Source organism: Caretta caretta, chromosome 2 (assembly GCF_965140235.1).
Source record: "Caretta caretta isolate rCarCar2 chromosome 2, rCarCar1.hap1, whole genome shotgun sequence".
Taxonomy (NCBI): Eukaryota; Metazoa; Chordata; order Testudines; family Cheloniidae; genus Caretta; species Caretta caretta.
Window position 1 is genome coordinate 161,455,094 of NC_134207.1, and position 23,015 is coordinate 161,478,108.

The window sequence follows — 23,015 nt, forward strand, 5'->3', positions numbered from 1 at the left end:
AATACCTCTCCTGATGCATCCCAAGACCATATTAGCTTTTTTCACAGCCATATCACATTGGCGGCTCATAGTCATCCTATGATCAACCAATACTCCAAGGTCCTTTTCCTCCTCCGTTACTTCTAATTGATGCGTCCCTAGCTTATAACTAAAATTCTTGTTATTAATCCCTAAATGCATGACCTTACACTTCTCACTATTAAATTTCATCCTATTACTATTACTCTAGTTTACAAGGTCATCCAGATCCTCCTGTAGGGTATACCTGTCCTTCTCTAAATTAACAATATCTCCCAGCTTTATATCATCCACAAACTTTATCAGCACACTCCCACTTTTTGTGCCCAGGTCAGTAATAAAAAGATTAAATAAGATTGGTCCCAAAACTGATCCTTGAGGAACTCCACTGGTAACCTCCCTCCAGCTTGACAGTTCACCTTTCAGTAGGACCCGTTGTAGTCTTCCCTTTAACCAATTCCCTATCCACCTTTCAATTTTCCTATTGATGCCCATCTTATCCAATTTAACTAATAATTCCCCATGTGGCACGGTATCAAATGCCTTACTAAAATCTAGGTAAATTAGATCCACTGCGTTTCCTTTGTCTAAAAAATCTGTTACTTTCTCAAAAAAGGAGATCAGGTTGGTTTGGCACGATCTGCCTTTTGTAAAACCATGTTGTATTTTGTCCCATTTACCATGGACTTCAATGTCCTTAACTACCTTCTCCTTCAAAATTTTTTCCAAGACCTTGCATACTACAGATATCACCATGGACCTTCAAAGGGGACTGGAGAGTATGTGGAGGTTTCCAAGCAATTTTATTTTCAGCCCCATTATGTGCAATATCAAGCCTGGGGCTCTAGCATGTTTTAAATGGATAGAAACAGGTCTGAGGAGGAAACAATAACACCCCAGGTAGTAATGAGTTTCTATTCATACATAGGAATGAATACAAAGTGGCCAATATAGTTTTCTATGACATTTTTAGCAAAAAAAAAAATACACCCAATCCTCAGCCATTAACATTCAGAGCTGGGTATGAAATGAACTGCAGCCAGAGAACATCTAGATGTTTTGCTGGAGGGATGGGGAAGCAGAAGTAAAGAGGCTCTAGGTCCACAAAGTAGCAGTTCTCTTGATTCAGAAGAGCAGAAAGTGACGAGTTGGTAGGGTGACTGAAAGGTGAAGAGAGAGAGAGTGTGTGTGTACATGGAAGTATGGGTAAACACGAGTGAGGGAGAGGATGTCAGAGTGGAGAAAGGGGGAGAGATCGAGGGGCTAAATTAGGAAAGAGACACCTAGGATTGGAAAGGAGTGAGCTCTGAAAGGGGAGCAAAGAGGAGAACACAATGTAAAGGAAGCAAAAGGAAGTGGGTGGATGAGGGAGAGAAAAGGAGCAACAGCCAGCGAGAAGAACTCAGAAAAATATACACCATGATATATGCTAGGAAAGAAAGTTGAGAGAAAGTAGTAGGAAGGAAGAGGAAGAAGGTATAATAAAAGAGAGGGAGATGTAGTTCTATATAAAAAATATGGAATAGAAAGTTGATTGCCAACATGTCAACAATAAATTAACAGTACATGTGCATACTGTCTGATTATATTTGCCTTTGTAATGCATCAAATTGCAAGAAAATGGCATGTATTTTCAAATATTTCCCCTAGACTTCTCTGCAATTAAATATTTCCTGGACTTCCCAAAAGACATTGCCTGGGATGCTTCCACCTATGAGCTCAGCCTTGCAAATCTGCTATTCTCATAGTGGCTGTGCTGGATCTAGCCTCAGTAGTTGCTCCTGAAACATGCCTGTTCTTCTGGAACCATTGTTTCTTGGCAGGTTTAAATCCTCTACTTGCTGACAAGGTGATAACATAAGGCTTATCCTTCCCTAACTCCCTTCTCAGCTCCAGCACCCGTTCAATTCACTTTTCCTACTTAAAAAAAATGTACCAAGGAAAGCAGAAATTTCATCTTGCTGCTGTACAACTGTATTTCTGTTCTGTAGAAAACTGTGTTCAGTCTACATAGGTGAGGTTTTTAACTACTTAAAAGGTAACAGGCTAGGCATTTTCAATAATATCGTTGTCCTTTTTTGTCAGGAGACTTCTGCATTCTTTTGAAATACTCTACAATAGTGTGGCAAGCAAGGTTGTTTCATCAGTTCTTTGAGTAGTTATAAGGTTTGAAAAACCGTCAATAAAAACTTTAGGTAAGTAGTGATGAAAAACATTAAAATAAAACTTAGATGGTAAAGAGCTTGTCAAGTAAGTTGGAAGAGAATGCAAGAGGTTCAGTGTTTTTTGGCAAAATGGTTACACAGACACCTCAGTTTGTTATTTCAAGGCAGACTAAAAAACATTCTTGGATGTAGATTTGTGGGCTGCACAGAACATCTTGGTCCCTATCTGTATCTCCCTTTGAAGTCCGTGGGAGTTACTCATATCTGCTGAGGGTGGCAAATTGGGTCCGTGTACTTCAAATCACGTCTTTTGATGAGAAAAGTCATTTGAGTCTCTCTAAAGTTTTCCACATGGGGATTGGAGGGGAAGCGAGAGAGAGAGAGAGACAGAGAGACTTAATGTTCCCTTCTAGTTTAATCATTTACATGTTTCTCTGTTGGGTTGTGAAATCTAAACCCAGCAATTTTTCATCCTTGGTGGTGAGGGGAAAAAAATTAAAATGACAACTGAGTCATTGCTTAACTTCACAAGTAATCTGGTTATTCACATGCATAGTCAAACTGTAATGTTTCACCCAAGAAATACACCTGCAGGAGAGCAAACAGCAAAAAATGTAAAGAGACCTTTTGTCCTACAGCAGAATTTCTGTGTTTTTGACATTGCAGTGCCAACTCTCTTTCAAAACTTGTTTTGAATACACTGTGAGGTAATTTTTTAAAGAAAACAAATCTTCAAAATCTGTCAAAGTGTGTAAAAATGGAGCCCAATGCAACAATTTAGCAGCATTTACTAATGATGTTTGTACAGGTATATTAGAAAAGAGTGAGTGCAGAAAATAATCTTGGCAAGCCAGCTTTTCATTTTATATATAATGATATGGAGGGAAAAGTCATCCAAGTTCTCCAGGCTTATGGGCCTTGAGTGAATTTAATTAAAGTAAAGGGAGAAAAAAATAGAACTTTTGCTCAGAGAACATGAAAGCCTAAAAATGTGAAATGAGGTGGTTTATGAACTTCGGAGCAGGGTTGTGTGAAAACTTCCAAATAAGTTTTGTTACATTCAAGTGGAATTTAACACTGAAACTGTTTCAGATGTTTCAGGGAGCCCTTGCTTTTTCAAGGAAATGATCATTTTCAACAAAAAATTCAATGACAAGAACAAACATTAACCTTGCTGAGTGTAACATGGGCCCAGCAAGAAATACAAGCAGCAGGTTGCCCCATGAGACTGCAGCACTGCCCCAACTAAGACTAGGCACAGCTCAGTGCCAGTCAATATACTTCAAACCTGATCCTGCAAGATGCTGAGTGAAACTAGTGTGAGCTGAGGGCTCTCAGGACCCACTCAGCATCTCATGGGTTTGGGTCCTTAAACAGACTCTGTGGCATGTTAAATTTGACATGGTTCTATAATTGCCCCACCATTTTTGCTGTGGGTTTCTCAGATCCCAAAATTGGCTCTGAATAAGGATATTTCTCTATGATGTGATTCAAACACACAACCAATCCATTAGAAAAGCCTAATGAAATATGTTCTCGTACCTGATTTCCCAACATCAATACAGTAGCTCAGACTTGTATTTTTTTGTTTTTGGTTTTTGGAAAGGGATGATTGCATAATTTTACCTGTAAGAGGAAAATCACTGAAAATACACAAAGATGAGGGATTATCTAAAAACTTAGCTATTCTTAGTCAACAGGTACAACCTCCTCATCAGTACAAATGCAGTCCTTTCGATATCCAATTACAACCCCAAAGAAATTCTAGAATGAAAGACAGCTCCAAATGGAATGCACAAAACAAGCACCTATAAAGCAATTTGAGTAGCATTAAATAAGTCTGATCAAAAAGCCACTTTTTAAAGTAAAAGTCAAGTCCTGGCACACCACCTCAAAAATCCCTTCACAGTACATCAGCAGTCCTCCGAAGCAGACTGAACCTCCTCACAGCACACTGGAGGTAAGCATAGGGGTATAATACCAATCTCTTTAAGCTAATGAAATTCTTTTTGATGTGTGAAAGATCCGCTCCTGCTGAGATTTGAACTGGAAATCCTTGAATCCAAAAATCAGTAATTCCTTAAGCCGGGATGAAGAAGAGTCTCCAATAACTGACACTAGGGCTAACAATTATATTCCCTGTGCAGATCCTCTAGTTGCTAAAGACAAGACCATCAATATGTACTGTTCAATAACAGGTTAAGGCTGAACAACCCAGTTCCACCCACTAGAAGTACTTTGTCAGTTCCAGTAGTAGTGTCATTGAAGGGCAATAATACCACTCTGCTGGGAGGTTCTGGGCAAAAGTGCACCAGCAAACTCTTGTCTCTAATGAGAATCTCCCAAAATCGTGAGTATATGGTTCATAATTCTAGGAGCTGACGCTTTGATTTCTTCTGTGAGGCTGTGAATCCACCCCAGTGAAAGAATTCCAGAGAAATTGTGTAGTTTCCAAATTTAGTGTGAAGTTTCCTTTTTTTTCTGTGTGAATTAGCCCCAGGGGAAAACACAGACATACGCTTCCTGCAGCCCATTTATCACAGCCCTTGCAGCAACCATCCTGCCAGGAACCCTCCCAACAGATAACTACCCCCAGGATCCTCATTGCAGAATAAATACAAGGGCTGCCCCACCTTCCCTGCCCTTTCTTTAAGCCATGAATCTGGATCTCCAGAGAGTCCTAAGAGTGAATTTAGTGGGGTCTAGAAGCTTGGGGGAGAATTCTGAAGAGGCACGACTCTGCCAAGTCTCCCTGGTGGGCATCCAGCCCCCCATTGTGGAATCTGTAAAGATCATGAGCACAATGTAGGTTTGAATATATAAAACATATGAATTAGATATTTATATGTCTGCCTCTATGAGATATAAATGTGTGTGTGTAAAACAATATGCCATATGTAAGAAGAGAGTGTTATGGGGAATTATATGGTGTGTTTGAGATATGAAGGTTATAAAGGCAAATAGACCTGATTGAAATTAGGAATTTCCATCCTGCTGGAAATTCCAAGATTTCAAAATTTGGTTTCATCCTAATTCAGGACAAAAAGTTGAACTCTTGGAATTTTTCATGAAACAAAATATTTTGTTTTGACTTTATCAGAATGTTTAATTTCAACATTATCATTTCAACTTTTATATTATAGTAGAACATAAAAGATGATACAACAGTCAAAATGAAACATTTTGACCTAAACAAAACAATAATTTCCTGTGAAAATTTCAACAAAACTTTTATGGTTTAGTTAAATCAGCATTTTCTGATGGAAAACTGTTCTTTCAGTGAGTAGGGGGGAAATTCTTGTCTTGGAGGAAAGAAGGAAACATTGCTCTGGCCAAACAAAATAGCAGCTGTTTGAGGCTGCTCAGGGGTTTGGAATGTTAGTATAAAGGAGCTGAATTAGTGGTCTGAGAGCAGGTGAAGTAGAATCATAGAAATGTAGGACTGGAAGGGACCTCAATAGGTCATCTAGTCCAGTCTCCTGCAACAGATCTAACCTGTCCTTAAATACCTTCAGTGACAAAGATTCCACAGTCTCCCTAGGTAATTTGTTCCAATTCTAAACTACCCTGACAATTAAAGTTTTTCCTAATGCTAACCTAAATCTCCCTTGCAGCAATTTAAGCCCATTACTTCTGGTTCTGTCCTCAGTGGTTAAGGAGAATAACTTAAGTCTCCTCTTTATAACAACCTTTTACATACTTGAAGATTGTTATCCTATCTCCCCCTCAGTCTTCTCTCCAGACTAAACAAATTCAGTTTTTTCACTCTTTCCTCGTAGGTCATGTTTTCTAGATCTTTAATCATTTTTGTTGTTCTCCTCTGGACTTTCTCCAATTTGTCCACATCTTTCCTGAAGTGTGATGCCTGATACTCCAGTTGAGGCCTTATCAGTGCGGAGTAGAGTGGAAGAATTACTTCTTGTGTCTTGCTTACTACGCTCCTGCCAATACATCCCAGAATGATGTTTGCTTTTTTTTGCAACAATATTACATTGTTGACATCATATTTAGTTTGTGATCCACTATGACCCCCATGTCCTTTTCCATAGTCCCTCCTTCCTAGACAGTCATTTCCCATTTTGTATTTGTGCAATTGATTATTCCTTCTTAAGGAATTTGCATTTGTCCTTATTGAATTTCATCCTATTTAATTCAGACCATTTCTCCAGTTTGCCAAGATCATTTTGAATTCTAATCATGTCCTCCAAGGCCCTGCAACCTCTCCCAGCTTGCTATCATCCACAAACTTTATAAGTGCTCTGTCTATGCCATTATCCAAATCATTTATGAAGATATTGAATAGAACCGGACCTAGGGCAGATTCCTGCAGGACCCCACTGAATATTCCCTTCCAGCTTGATTGTGAACCATTGATGATTACTCTCTGAGTATGGTTTTCCAGCCAGTTGTGCACCCACTTCATGGTAGATTCATCTAGGCTGTAGTCCTTTAGTTTGTTTATGAGACAGTCATGTGAGACAATATAAAAAGCCTTACTAAAGTTGAGATAAATGACATCCACTGCTTCCCCCATAATAGTCAAAGGGTATACAATAAATCACATGGATATCACCACATAGATCTGTGTCTGAATGTATATATGCATACAACAATTGTATGTGTGTATATATTAACATACTAGACATATTCTCACAGAAAAAGACAACTGTATGCTTATTTTTGACATAGAGATGTCATCTGTATTACATTTTGAACAAATTAATTTGCCCTTTATCCCTCTGCTGCCCCCAATCTGATATGTTCTGCAGACAGATATGGCACATAAAGTTTTGTATATCTGGCATGCATTCATGTGGCTTTATACTGACTATCTACTATAGCTAATAATAATCCGTTCTATCAACGGTTGCTGCACAGAGGAAAAATAGTCTCACAGCACTAATAAAAACATCTTCCACAACAGAGTCTGACTGAGCTGGAGCTACTGATCTCATTTCCTCTTTTCGAAGTCTCTTGCTTCACAGCTAGAAATCTAGTGAACATGGAAGCAAGTGAATTTAGAATTCTTATGGCCTCCTGCAGGTTCTTTAGTTCTTACTGTGTTTACAGAAGCTCCTCTTGGTCTTTTGACATTTCATCTGTTAGAGATAGAGAGGAAGAAAGGAGGAGTAGGCATTTTCAGCTAATTTTCAATAACATATTTTTGTCTTTCAGCAAAGACCTACAATCATCTATTTTATGTTGCTGGTTCCACACTTGCCACCAGGAAAAAGAGAACCAACAGAAGTTTGGGATGTGAGGAGTTAAACTGTGGGACAAGTTTAAGGATCTAGATGTGTGCCATTAAAGCTATTTAAAAGACTTTTATTTAAGACTTTTCTTTGTGGAGAACAATGACTTAGAATAATAATGAAATGTGATTAATAAACTATCAAAGGGGATCTTTATTTGAGAATCTTAATGAACTATTACTCAATTGCCAGTCGGAGTTGTGAGGTGGAATAGTCATCTGCTGCAATGGCAAAGAGTAGGTCTTGGCTGGGACTGGAATGTAATTAATTTGTTATATATGGCCTCCTCCGGGCATGTGGGCCTGATTTTCCATTGCCTGGCACCTGGTGAAGACGTGCACCTGCGCACAGTGCGTGTGTAAAACATTACCGTTCTGTGTTCTCATTTTGTACTCCCTTTTCATAGTTTCAGAGGAACAGCCGTGTTAGTCTGTATTCGCAAAAAGAAAAGGAGTACTTGTGTCTCTAAGGTGCCACAAGTACTCCTTTTCTTTTCATAGTTGTAAATGACTTAACTGCACAGTGAACCAGGCAGGACCCTTGTTTCAGATACCATTCCTGCAGTGTTTAATGGGAAGCACTTCAGTCCAGAGCAACTGGACAGGAGTACAAATTCAGGACGAACTTAAATTTGTTCCTCATTAACTTTAAGTGCAGTGGATATTCAGTTATCATTATTTGAAAGACAGGATCTTCTATATCAGGGGTGGCCAAATGTACTGGCCCTCTGAGACACCTACGACAATCTTCAGAAGTTCGAGAGCTGGGGAACACCTGCCTGCCTGGAGCCAGGGCTGAAGCCCCAAAATCCCCTCCCCACTGGGCAGAAGCCCCAACCCCACCACCCCACTGCTAAGCACAGGTCTTGAGTACCCCCCTGTGGTCAGTGGAGAATGGAGGTGGGGAGGAGGGGCTTGCAATACACACTTTAATGGTAAAAGAGCCGCATGTGGCTTGCGAGTCACAGTTTGGCCACCCCTGTTTTATATGGTAGCTACTTTAAGGGCAAATTCACACAAGATAAAATATCAAAGAGATCTAAAGCATGTAGTAGGTTATTCATAGGCTCATTTGGTTAATAACGTGGATCATTAGGAAAATGATAAAATGTGGTTTGACAAATTCATTCTTCAAAGCACCACATAGTGTTTTAATGGTATAGCTTTGAGTCTCTGTTCTAGCTGTGCCTACTCACCACTTCTTCCAGAGTGTGTGTGAGATCATTCCCTCTTGTTCTGCTCTCATTCACCCTTTGACTCTCCAGTCTCCCCTTTCCCCACATGACCTAGACAACAGTAGGGTGATGCCTTCCCTGGTGGGTTCATTTGGGGATGCCTGGTGCCACCTCATTTGTTTATTTCAAGCTTGATCATTCCTAGACAAACACCTCTGCAGAAGTGGAATTAAGAACCTGGTCCATCCTGAAGTACTAGAAAGAGCTTAGTCATTAAAAGTACTTTAGATACTTTTCTACAGGTGGTAGCTTCTGTAAAGAACTGAGGGGAAAAAAGATCTGGTCCTTCATCATCTGGACTGACACATGCATCTCTCAGTATGCTGTGCTTATCTCTTTGTCCCACAAGTACAATTAAATACAATGAACATGACAGCTAAGCACATGTGTGTCACTTCTCTGCCCAAGATTGTCAATTCACTGCAATCCTAACTCCATGATTTCAAGACTATTTTTACCTATGTGTTGTGTTTTGTTTTGTGTTCCTATGAAGGAGCTAGTCTCTGCTTCTGAAAATACTCTGAGTTTAGTTGTTTTATCCACTGAGATCAGATGTGCTCAGATAGACATTTCTGTTCTCATGGTATCCCACTGTGTTCATATTCAGGGCTGAGTATAATGGCTCAGCTTGGCCCGAAAGCAATATTGATTTAAATGTGTAAACACAAAGATTAAAACTCGATCACCAACATATCTGTACTGAAATGAATCCATATGAGGCAAACTTAGTTAAATGTGTAAGTGTTTAATGTTTAAAGGTCAATACCAAATAATCATTAAAAACAGGTTCTGGCAAAGAAAGATGTGTAGACAGTTTAAGATTAATCCGTAACAGTGACTACACATACAGTATGGAAACTTAATTGTAATATACATATATATCCATTCATTAAAATTCTTGGAGGAATTTTGCTACATTGATCAGATTGACAGAAAAGGACTGACTGTTTCCATTTGTATTAAGAATGAGTCCATAAATCAGGAATCCATGCTCTGTTTCCCACTCTCTGCCTAGCTGTCTCTCTCTTTTTCATCGATAACCTCCACAATTCATTGGTTCTCTTCAAACACATTTCACCTCTAGCTGCATCTCAGGTGCTCTGTTTTAACTCATGTCCTTGTTCTTTGTACAAGAACAAGTATGTAATCTTCCACTATCTTAAGGAAAGAGACACACTGAAGGCAGAAACATCCTCTAGCTTGACAAGATTTGAAGAAATCCTGGAAAGAGGAAGGCATTTCTGAAGTGCTTGAAGAGAATCTATCTAAAAGCAGATAAAGAAAACAATATTGTAGTTTGGTATACTGAACTTTTGCCAGGAGAAAAAGTAAGTAAACATAAATATCCCTACCTAACCCTAATTCAAATCACTATAGAAAAGAATTGAGTCATCACAAAGTTAAGTGAAGGGGGGGAATATTATTATAGGGATAGATCCCACTCCCATTAAAGGCTATGTCAGGTTTCCCTTTGATTTAAGAGAGCAGGATCAAGCTGGGAGCTGCTGTCCCTTGCTCCGTGCCGCTTCCAGCAGCTCCCATTGGCCTGGAGCAGGGAACCACGGCCACTGGGAGCCGCAATCAGCCGAACCTGCAGCTGCGGCAGGTAAAACAAACTGGCCCGGCCCGCCAAGGGCTTTCCCCGCACAAGCGGCGGAACAAGTTTGGGAACCGCTGTGTTAGATAATTCACTCTTCTGGAGTTCCTAGGTATTACTTTTGGCATGTGGGCTGGTAAGAACCCTGGGTTGTTTTCCTAAGCTAAGTCTATGCTAATGAAAATGTGCACTGTGTGAGAGGAGAGAGACAGAGAGCTGGTGTGTCATTTTCTCCCTATGTAAAGGACTTGGTCTAGAAAAAAGAGGAAAGTGCAGTGTCTGGGAGAACAGAATGAAAAAGTGGGTGAGACTAGAAAGTTGACAAGTGGTATAAAAAGCATGTTTTCAGATGGAATAAAACAAATGCTTTTTAAAGCAGCATATAATCAACTTGTGGAATTCTGTGCCATAGGGTATTATTGAGGCAAACAGTTCAGCAAGAGTCAAAAAAGGATTAGACATTTATATGAATAATAATAACATTTGTAGCAATACTGGCTAGACTGAAAATTACAAGGGTTATGGCAAGCCTTTCACTTCAGGGCATAAACTGAGAGGAAGGGATTTTTTTACCTCATATACCATAGATTGCAGAGTTGGCCAGAAGTATTAGAATTGCAGTTTTTCTTTCCTGTCCTGTGAAGCACTAATATAGATCACCATCAAAGGTGGGACTTTGGACCAGTTGGGCCTGTTGCATGTTCCAATGTGTCATTTCCTCTGTTCCTCTGGGTGGTGACTATTTTGGAAGTGATGAATATGGAACTAAGTTCACCTGAAATATGGGACTGGTAATGGTTCATGTTCAAAACTGGATTGGTTTGTCTACATTTGGAGCTCCTAGAATTAATACTCTGCCAAATGAGTGTTTTTTAAGCAGATTTGAATTTTAAATGGTGAGCACATTGCTGATTCACTGGGGGCAATCTGAATCTTTACTGAACAAATATACCAGCATACTGCTTGTGGGTAAAGTACTAGTGGAAGTGCCACTTGACTGGTATGATGTAAAACTCAACTCTTAAGCATCTGTGGTCCTTAAAGTTCCAATTCTAGAGTGCAGTGACTTCCAGTGTCCTGGTCAAATTCCTATGTGGGGAAGTACACTTACCCTATCTAACTCACTGTGCAGTTTCACCTAGATAAGTTATTTGTCCTGTCTTCCTTTCCCAGAACTATTATGTAGTGCTGGTACATTGCAAGAGTTACCCTATTCCACCCCAGAGGTGACTACATTTCAGTGGTGAATTAGATGTACTTTGTTTTTAAAGGACTATGGATTTTTTTCTTGAGGATGTGTGACAGGTAGAACTGCTCTGTAGCACCCCTAGCAGGGTCCAGTGTGGAACTGCAGGGGCTCCCTGCCTTAGTCTTGGCTGCCTGCTGTGAGCAGGGTGGCCTGAGCCATAAGTTTAGAGTCAGTATCTACTCAGTTAAATAAAAAATAAACTTAGAATTTTGCTGCTTGCACCTTTAAATAAACAAAGAAGAGGCAAGTGCTTACTTGCGGTGCTTGAAGGCAAGGCCCTGACCTGGCCCTGGGATATTCTGGGCTAGTTCTGAGGAGCTCCTCCTCTGTCCCAGTGTCACCCAGCACTGCCCCTGAGAAGAAGCAGGCAAACCTTCTTAACTGGTCTGCTGGCTCCCAGTTGGTTAGTGTCTCCTGGCCCTTCCAAGCTTCTGAAGAACTAGGCCTGGTCTACACTACGGAGTTAGATCAGCGCAAGACAGCTTATGTTGACCTAACTCTGTAAGTGTCTACACTAAAATTTTGCTCCCGCTAACATAACTGCCCCCACTACGCCGACTTAATAACTCCACATCCACAAGAGCCATAGAGCCAATGCTGATGTAGTTAGGTCGATGCAGGGTCAGTGTAGGCACTGCGTTGCTTACATGGACTGTAACTGGCTTTCAGAAGCCATCCCACAATGCCCCACACTGACTGAACAATCAGTGCAAGTGCTCCTGGTGAGGATGTGCACCGCTGATACAAGGAGCAAAGTGTAGACACATACAAGCGATGTAATTACTGTGCTGGCTGTATGCTGATGTAAGTTAGGTCAACTTATTTTCGTAGACATGCCCTAAATCTTGTTGGTATCCTGGCCTGAGCAGAGGCTGTCAGGGCACTGATGCCGCCAGCACGGGGCAAAGAAGGCCTGGTAGATGCCATCACAAGGTGCTAATGAAATAAAAGCTGTTTAGGTCTCAGCTATTGTTCTCATCATATATAAAGAGACTATTGGCTTACTGACTCATGGCTAAATTGCAGTTTCATGTGTATTATGTAGAACTGTTAACATTCACAGAAATTGGCTATGAATTTAAAGGAGCCACTATCCCATTGCTTTATTGCTAAATGGTTATGGGGGTTTTGTGCCTATTACTGATGTACAATTTCAGGGTTGGATTCATGGAGGGTTTCAAGTGGTCTGAAAATGAAGCCGCATCCTATTATTACCTGGTGATGGAATTTCATTGGTTTGCAACAAAATATTACCACTGGGACAGCTTGTTTAAATGCTCTTCTAATCGTATTGCTTCATTTGAGTTGGGCAGAAATAGTGGGCAGCAGAAGCAAGGTGGATACCAAGATAAAATGGTTGAAAATTTTCAGTTGGAAATTCTGATGTAATTTCATCAGAGCACTAATGAGATTAGCCAGGTTAGACCTCAGAGCAGTGATGCACCAGAGGCTGACTTGGCAGTATTGTCAAATTAAGGATCCCAAAACTAAACTCAACACATGAGAACTGCAACCTGATATTCCTGCAAAACCAATTCCCAATGTATACACACTGGTGCACTAGGATTCTACTGCAGCTAGCCTCATTGTGAAGAGGGATGGCTGATGGTGCTTTTTCCATATGGCAGAAGGAAAACGGTTCCAGATTTCACCACATCACCTACATTCACATGGACCAACCACCTCAAATCTAACTCAGAGATTTCTTTTTTCTGAGGGGGGTGGCGTTGCAGCAGCGGAGGAGGGGGAGAACATTGTTAGTCAGCAACCTCAGGTTACTCTGCTCACTTCAAGGTCTGGTCAACACTTAAGGTTTAGGTTGATGCAGCTAAGGTGGAAAAATCCACATCCCTGAGTACCACAGCTATACTGACATAATTCCCAGAGTGGACACAACTAGGTCGATGGAAGAATGCTTCCATGAAGGTAGCCACCATTGCTTGCGGAGGTGGTTGCGACGGGTTGGACCACTCCTCCTCCCCCCGGGGATGCCACCCAATGTGCTGGGGTCCCACTGACTCCATCCATTCCACCAGCCTGGGTTTCCTCATCCTGTTCTAGCTGCACCAAGCCCTCAAGCCTTTTCTGGTACACATACAAAGGTAAGGCCACACCCAGCTGCAGACACAGACTGCATTCAGCTCTGTGTGGGAGAAAGCAGCTCGAGGGTTCACCCAGCAGTCACGTGCACATCCCTTTTGGAGAGTAAACCCAAAATAATATTGTCTTGGCTGTATAGAAAGATCTGCACAGCACAAGCTCAAAAAATCGTCCTCTCCCTCAATGTGGAGAGAGAGATGCACAACTTCTTGCCCCCCACAGATATGAATTGCACAAACTGGGTTATGTTATAAACAAAAAATAAGTTTATTAACTATAAAAGGTAAATGTTAAGTGATTATAAGGGACTGCAAACAGAACAAAGCAGATTACTGAGCAAGTAAAACAAAACATGCAAACTAGGCTTAATACACTCAAGAAACAGGTTACAAAATGTAGTTTCTCGCCCTCAATGTTGTTTTAGGCAAGTTGCAGAGTTTCTGTAGCTTAGAGTTCCAGTTATTTCTCTTTACAGACTAGACTCCTTTTCTTAGTCTGGATTCAGCCCTTGCCTTTCCCTCAGCTCAGTTCCTTTGTCTCGTCAGGTACTTTCAGTTGTCTTTCTTCTTGGACAGTGTAGCGGTGCGGGATTCACCCCTGCGGCGCCTCCTGCTGGTCGTCCAGGAAATTAGCGATTCCAGCCTCCAGAGTGCCCTCTGCAGGCCAGTGTTCCTCTTGCCGCTGGGCCCCAAGTCCCTCCCAGACCCCAGTGCCCCTTTTCCTTGGAGGCTTCCCCCTGGCAGTACCCCCACAGTCTCTGGGTCTCTCCTCCTAAGGGAACCCCCAACCCTCTATCCCCACCTTGCCTCCGTATTTGGCTACTGCCAGTCACCACCTAGCCCCCATTCACTGGGGCGGACTGCAGTGTACAAGCCACTCATCACAGACAAGGGGGGTTTGGACCTGCTGCCTCTGCCTACCCTTGGGCTCCCCTGTTGCAACCCCAGTACCCTGTCTTAGGCCATCTTCCAGGCCTGCAGCCTGGGGCTTTTCCAGCCTGGAGCCTCCCAGCTCCTGTGGCCTTCCCCAGCCCTGCTTCACCTCAGGTACCCTGGATATGCTCCCCAGCAGCCAGGCCCATCTCTCTCCACAGCTAGAGGAGACTCTCTCTGAGCATCTGGCTCCCAGCCCTTTTCTAAGGGCCAGCTGTGGTCTGTTTGGGGCATGGCCCCAGCTATGCCTACTTCCCCAATCAGCCTGGGAGCTACCTGCCCCCAGCCACAGCCCTCCCCAGGGCTGTTTTAAACCCCTCTGGGCAGGAGCGGGTGACCACCCTGCTACATAGAGGATGGCAATGTTTGCCTTACTCCCCAGCCTTAAATAGAATTTACGTAAGATAGGAAGCCTTTGTTTCCAATGGAAAAGTACCAGCAGTCTCCAAGGTGGTACTTTTTACCAGATGACATTATCACCTAACCTTGCAGTGTCAAAGCAACCATGAAACCAGGTTTATTTGCAATGTCCACAGGAAGGAACTCCCAGAAGATGGGGAATCCATATCTTTGAAGACTCATTGTCTTTTTCCTAATGGCCCATTAAGGCTGATGGCTTACTGTCTGGTGGGTGTCTCCAAGTATAACCACAGTTGTAATTGTTACATAGTCAATATTCCTAACTCCAAATACAGAAATGATACATGCATACAAATTGGATAATCACATTCAGTAAATTATAACCTTTCCAGTGATATCTTACATGATCCATCTTACATAAAATATATCTGAGTTATGCCATATTCATATCATAAGCATATTACTATAAAGAATTTGGAGCGTCATGTCATAGTGGTGTTCCTAGAGCACCTTTCTATCACTGTAGGCTGAGCCTATACTAAAGGGTTATGATGGCCTAGCTAGCGAGCCATCACTATGCCGTTATAATCCTCATAGTATAGGTATGGCCTAAGTCTTGGCCTGAGGTGGTACAGGATAAACCAAACTTGAGAGAGGAAATCTCACTTTGGATGATGCACAATCTTCCCTTGTCTTTGTGTTTTCATGCAGAAGTGTGCTCTTGTGGGCATACTTGGTGATGTATGAGCACTCAGATAACAAAATACTTGTCACTAAACATAAATACTTAGCTTTAAGAGAAGAATTTACTTAGGCAAAGGTTTTAAACTCCATGTCAGTGTCCTTAAAGTGTAAGAAACGTATTAGCCATTGCCAGATAAGTAAGGACTTGTTTACAAGGAGTTATTCCATGATAGATATTTCTGAATAACTCCCTGTGTGGACACTTATTCCAGAATGAGTGCCTTGCTCTGAAAGTGGATTAAGTTAAACTGAAACAAGACAGTCTTCATTCCAGAATGTGTCCACACATAGAGTTATTCAGGAATAGCTATTGCACTTTAAATTCACACCCTATCTTATTCTGAATTAACTTTCAAGTGTATACAAGCTCAAAGAACCTTGGAAATGGTGGATGAAGAACAGAGCTTCAAAAGGTAGTTAGAAGTCCCCTTTTAAAATGGAGTGGCATAGTCTGCTGCAAACTTAAAGGAGAACAAACATAAATAACATTTAATGTTTCTTGTCTCTAGGTACTTTGTATAGTGCACACAAATTCTTCAATCCACTCGTGAATATTTGAATACTCCACATTATATTTGTGCATGGATATTATATATATATATATATATAAATTACACATTATTTAGATTTATGAGACATCTGTGTTTTGATGTACCATTTCTGCACTCTAATTTTGAGAGGACTGGTATTTTATTGTCTCTGACGCCTGTACTTAAAGAAATTTAGTACTACAGTGAAGTAACATATATTGTTGAACATATTAGTTTCTTCATAGTTAGCTTGCAACACCCCTTCCATTACAAGACTAACTTTGACCCTACACACACTAATTTCAGCAAACCAAAAATAAATCCCCATGAAAATTTACAACAAATTTAAGGCAAATTGGTCAAGGCTTTTAGAATGTACAAAGGTTCAAAAAATGAAGGTGATCTCAGTTTTTAAATATTTTTCTTACAGTTTTTGGCTCATTATAACTACAAAATGGCTTGTCCAAGAGACTCCAATTTTGTTTTAATCTGTTGGTCCTTGGCCAAGTATGGTTCCTTTGACTTCTTTCGGAGGGCATGTTGGCAGAATTAATTAATTCTTTAATGTGGTTTCTGCATACCTTAACGGCTTCATTGAGGTGATGAACTCCACGTGGTCCTAGAAGAAGAATTGTGAGCCAAGATGAAGGGAAAGGAGGGGTGTCATACTCAGTGATGAGCTGCCAAAAGCTGAAGAACCGGTTCCTTCAGTTGCCCTGAGTCTTCTCGGCGGCACTTCAGCTGTGGGTCCTACACTTGCTCTGGGTCTTTGGTGACACTGAAGTACCTCCCGCCGAAGTGCCACCAAAGACCCGGAGCGAGTAAGAACATGCTGCCAAAGTGCCCCCGAAGACCCGGAGCACCGCCGGGTGAGTGAAAATTAAAAAGGGATTCTCAGCCAGGGAGCCTCCCCAGCTCGGAGCTCAGGCGGGCTGGACAGGATGGTGCTGCTGGCTGGATGTGGCCCGCGGGCCGGAGTTTGCCCACCCCTTTAACAACTGGTTCTAAACCGGCTTCAAAATTTAACAACCGGATTGTACGAACCGGTGCGAACCGGCTCCAGCTCACCACTGGTCATACTTGCTTATCATACACATGCATTTTTCTAAACCAAAGCCATGAACAGTCTTCTAGAGTACAGCTCCATGGCCAAACCATGCAAATAAAATGGTTTCAGTGAATTTAAGATATTTGTAACAACTGGATAATTCCTGAACATCCTTGACAAAGAACTTATCTTCACTACTGTGCTAAATTGGTGCCACTGTGATTGATGCAGCAGCATTGATTCAGCGTGTCTAATGACGACGCGCTACGTTGACAGAAGTGCACTTTTCTGTCTACATAATTAATTCACCTCAACAAGAGGCAAAGGAGATGCTCTCCCACCAACATAGCGCAGTGTAGAGACCATGTTAAGTCAATGTAAGTTACATTGCTGGGGGAGTTCACACCCCTGAGTGATGTAACTTACATCGACTTAAGCGGTAGTGTAGACAAGCCCAAAATCCCTATCATCAAAATGTCTGCATTGTGGAGAGCCTATCTTATGAGAGGAGAATTAAAAAAAAGACTAGCTTGTTTAGTCTAGCAAAAAGAAGGCTGAGAAGAAATATGATTTTTTTCTATAAGTATATCAGGGAGGTAAACACCAGGGAGGGTGAAGAGCTATTTAAGCTAAAGGACAGTATTGGTATAAAAACAAATGGGTATAAATTGGCCATGAATAAATGTAGGCTGGAAATTAGAAAACTGTTTTTAACCGTCAGAGGAGTGAGGCTAAGGAAGAGCATCCCAATTGCAGTAATAGGAGCAAACAACCTAATTCTAAGATGGAGTTCGATACATTATGAATGGGATCTTGTGATGGGGTTGCCTGCAGTAGCAGAGGACCAGACTTAATGGCCCAGGAGGTCCCTTCAGGTCCTGTCCTACATCCATTTCCCCACACAGTGTATTGCATGGAAGAATGCAGAAGAAGCATGGTCTCATGGTTAAAACACAATTAAAGAGTTATGAGATCTTGGTGGGTGGGGATAGGGATTTCCACTACCTCTGACACAGGCTCCTTGTGTAGCTATAGGCCTTTCTGTGCCCCACTTTCCCCCTCTGAAAAGTACTTTGCAATGAAGTTGAGGATTAATTCAATCCTTGTTTTGAAGCCACTTTGAGATCCTTGTTTGCAAAATGCTATAGGAGTTCAATGTATTATTATTTATTAAGATATACTGCCCCTACAGATTTTTACGTCCTAGGAGATGACATATACCTCTCTGAAAGCTTCTGCCTTGCTAAATAATTTTGGCCACCACCACCCAAATTCATATCATTCTCCTCATTAGTCCCATCATAAATCTTTGCAAGGAAAAATTAAATGAATGTGGACTCACTGTTTGGGTGCTAGATGGGTGTTCATTCTTACTGAAATGGGTTAATTTCACAAGTCAGTAGCATCTTTTGTCAATATTCATGATGACTTACAATGCCACCCACAACTTCATGGCACAAAGTCAGGAAATGTGTCTGCTGCATCATCTGCCTATGGACCAGCACTGTGGCTCATTACTGTTCTCAGCTAGTATAGCCTGGGGCATAGTCCCACTCATTTGGGGGCGGGGATTGTGCCCCAGGCTAAACTAGCTGAGAACAGACAAGCTCAGGACTGGGCAAGGCCTGCAGTTGTTGCTGTTTCCTATGTGGGGGTGGGGATGCAAAGGGAATGGGGAAGAGTTTTTCCACCCTTCTTTCGTCCTCAGCCCTTCTTTGCATATGCCAGAATTTGGTCTAAAACACTTCACTGCTGCCCCAAGATTCCCCATGTTTCTGAACACTAGGTGGGAGAGGGGAATGTCCTGGGAAATACTTTCATTATATATAATCTAATAATTAGTTATCAGGAAAAAGCATTTTTAAAGGTGCTCAGCCAGGAGCTGTAAGCAACTAGGTTACTCGAATCATTGCAAAGAGGAAAGGTGGGTGGGTTAATATATTTTATTGGACCAACTTCTGGTGGTGAGAGAGACCAAGTCTACACTAGAGATTTGTATTGGTATAACTACATTGTTCCAAGGTGTGAAAAATCCACACTCCTGAGTGACGTAGTTATACCGACCTAAACCCTGGTATAGATAGGGCTATGTGGCCAGAAGAACTTCTCCCATTGATACAGCTACCGCTACTCACAGAGGTGGATTAAGTACACTGATGGGAGAAGCTCTCCCATTGGCGTAGAAGTGTCTTTACTGAAGCACTATAGTGGATGCAGCTTTTTTTAAGTGTAGACCTGCCCTCAGACAAACTTTTGAGCTTCCACAGAGCCCTTCTTCGGGTCTGGGAAACATACTCAGTGACAAAGCTAAATACCAGGTGGAATAGATTGTTTAACATAAGTAGTTAACACACATTTCAAGGGATCATTCAAGGTTAAGTGGCCCATTAACATCCCTCCAATCAGGGGGGGAAAGAAAGATTGGGGAAGGCAGTGGGGAGGGGCTTGCTAGTGGGTTATAAATTGTTGTAATAAAGTCATAAATCCAGTGTCTCTATTCAGTCCATGATTTTAGTGTCTAGAAAAGTTATGAATTTAAGTTCCCAGGTTAGTCTTTGAAAGTGCTCTGCAGGTTTACTTTGAGGACAAAGACTGAGGGGTCAGATATGGAGTGATCACTTTGTGAGAAGGGTTCACCCACAGGTAATATGGTGCTTTTGTCTTTTATCATTTTCCCATGTAGCCATTTGAGCTTGAAGTGATTGTCTGGTTTCACCCACAAAGTTGTTCTTGCGGCAGTTAGTGCACTGGATGAGGTGCACCACACATTGTGATAGGCATGTGTAGGACCCATGGACCTTGAAATGTGTGTTGTGGGGAGTGATGATCATTGTAGCAGTGGAGATATGACTGAAGATTTTGCATTTGTTGTTCTGGCAGGGTCTGGTGCCACTTTGAATTGGTGTGTCCTGGTCTGTGGGGAGCTTGATTCTGATGATGAGCTTGGAGAAGTTGGGGGGTGGTTGAAGGCCAGAAATGGGGGTGGAAATCTATGATGGAGTTTAAGACATCTGTCCAGAGGATGAAAATATCATCAGTGTATCTCAGGTATATCTTTGGTTTTTTGGTGCATTTTTCCAGAAATTCTTGTTCAAGGTGGCCCATGAAGAGGCTGGCATATTGTGGAGCCATCCTAGTACCCATGGTGATTCCCATGGTTTGGACAAAGTGTGTGTTGTTGAATGTAAAATTGTAATGGGTGAGGATGGAATGGATGAGTTTGGTAATGTCTTTGGGGTGGATATATGAGGATTGTCCGTTGTCTTGTAAATATTTGAGGCGGGCAGATATGCCATCATTGCAAGGGATATTAGTGTTTAGGGAAGTGACTAGAATTATGTGGCTAACAAGGTTAGTACTAAAAATTCACTCACAGAATCCTGATACTTAAAGGGCTAAAAGCACTGCTGCTTGCAATTTTGCTAATGTGAAAAACCCAGATCAAGTAAATTATTGCACCATAATTGTCTTTCATTTCACATTAACAAAAGTCTTGATTTCCCTGATACCAATTGCGTTGGCTTTACAAATATAAGCTTTTTAAGAATTTAAGCATGAAAAGCTCTGCCAAGTGCAGGAAGTTCTTGAAAGCAAAGACCTTGAGTCTTGTCTGAGCACAGCACCAAATGTGAAACTTCAACTTGTAAAATATGTGATAACCAACTTGACAATGCAGATTACATATAAAAATATGACTGGGGTAGACCTAATACATTGTATGAAAGACTCCATTAAGAAGAAATACACAGTGAATCACAAACACCAGCTTCACATCGCTAGAGAAAATGGAGGTCTTCTTTGAGGACAGAATTCAGGTGTCAACATACTCAGGAAAGTGACTCTTAAGATGGCATTGTGGGGATCTATGTTTGTCTGGCAATGATCCTAGTTCAAACCTAACTAGGTTTAGTAATAAAAAGTTTCTCAACTTCCAGCACTGCAAACTCAGCCTGGAGTCTGAAAGGAAAAGTGTTCTTCCTGGCTTGTGCATCGTCCTCAATAATAAAGTACTCTGGGAGGGATTCCTCACTGATCCCATCCTGGCCCTTGTATGCTGCTCTAGCAATTTCAATGGATTAGAAAAGCCTATGCTTGGAAGGAGTGAGTTCTTCCAGTGTAGGCACTGCATAAAGTTATCCAAAGTGGCTCTGTGGAGGACCCTGTGCAAGCCCCAACATGCGGGGTGCCGGGGCAGGTGCATTACTTCAATGGTGCTGTGCTGATTTACACCAGCTGAGGATATGAACCAGAGTCTGTTATTGCCATAACATTTTCAGTAGCATATTATCGTGTCTTTAATCTCAGATTGATAATGAGGTTCGAACAGAAAGGGTGTTGAACATGTGCTGTTTTTTAAGTAGTGTATGTCCTTTGAAGGTTTTATTGATGAAAACAGTTTTCATATAATGGTGAAAACATAAATGCATTATAGGAGTATTAGCAGGTATCAAATTAACAGCATATTCCTTCTGGCGGTATCCGCAGAAGCTTTTAATCCTCGCTGGCTACTTTTCTGAATATCAGATGTTATCTTTTGGGATATCTTTCCAAAGGATATGCGAGAGGTTTCATCACATATGTCTGCTATTCTGGCTGGACAGTTTCCTGTCAACATTGGAATTAGATGCAGCTGAAATGGCATCACATTCTTCTAGTTCAACATCAACGTTACAAGAGCTGCCAAATCTGTGGAAGTGGGACAGACCCATAGTAGGATTTTGGCCAACTTTCATTTGGGGTTTTCCCTTGTATTACAATTAGTTTTGAGTAGAGTTGGCTTTAGCATTTTAAGTGGAGCTGGAGAACAATTCCCTGCCTCAAGGTAACGGACTCCTTTTGACAGGATCATTCCAATATGGCCAGGGCCAGCCTCAGCCCTCCCCCAAATCCTAACAAGACAAGGGTGTGGGTAGTTGAGACATTTCTAAACTTAACTCATGTTATATAAAAACTGGGGGTGATATTTTCAGTCCCCTCCCCAGCCATTTGCTGCTTCAGCTGGAATCAATGCATACTTTGCAGCATTGAAAGACTTTGGCAAAGAATAATAATCTCAATAAATCAGGAATCATCCATGGAGTGTGTGTGAATGTATCTGTATGGGACTTTATAAACTTAAACAACTTAAGATAAGCCCTTTCATTTCTATGTCTCCCAAATAAGTGTGGCCCATCACAATGTGGGTTCCAAGGGCTAGCTCTGTGTCTGAGTCACATGTGCGTGCACTCTCTACCTGTCTGCTCTACAAGAAAACAAAAGCCCCAAAATGTTCCTTTACCTTAGTTTGGGGGCTCTCAAATATATTTTGCTGGACTCAAATAGAACTCAATCTTTAATTTAAAACAAGGTTCCCACCCACATACATTTTTTGAAAAGACACTAAACACTTTGAGATACTGATCTGAGCCCTACATTCCATATCTACTTCTCCCCCTCAACTCCTACTGATACTTATAAAGAATGGAATTAAATCCACATTAACTCATTCTCTAATGATGAGTCTCACTCTCTGCTCCCGGGCTTTCCACCAGCTTACGTACGTAATAGGTTGCTTTTTTTAATTTAAGGTGGATTCCATAGTGAGTTTCATAGGTGCATTCATTCCATATCAACAGCAGGAAGAAAAAGATCCAGTTGTGAGATGATCTTCATCAGAGCACATTGGAGGGGCGAACTCTTCTTTGCAGTTATTTCCCACCCACTTGCCCTGTGTGCCATCATTCAAAAAAGAAATATCGTTATCAAGTGTCATTACAAAAGTCAAACATTTCTTTCATAAATACATG

At 41.5% G+C, this 23,015-nt stretch overlaps 2 long non-coding RNA genes across 3 annotated transcripts in view; one reads left to right on the plus strand and one right to left on the minus strand.

Annotated features, from left to right (window-relative positions):
- Positions 1-23,015, plus strand: part of LOC125631890 (uncharacterized) — a 442,082-nt gene that overhangs the window by 270,815 nt on the left and 148,252 nt on the right. The gene's annotated exons all lie outside the window — the stretch shown is intronic.
- Positions 13,877-23,015, minus strand: part of LOC125631889 (uncharacterized) — a 66,792-nt gene continuing 57,653 nt past the window's right edge. The window contains exon 3 of one of the 2 annotated variants that reach the window (XR_007355093.2): positions 13,877-16,800. This is a non-coding gene — a long non-coding RNA (uncharacterized LOC125631889). The other variant, XR_012667124.1, reaches the window with a different exon arrangement.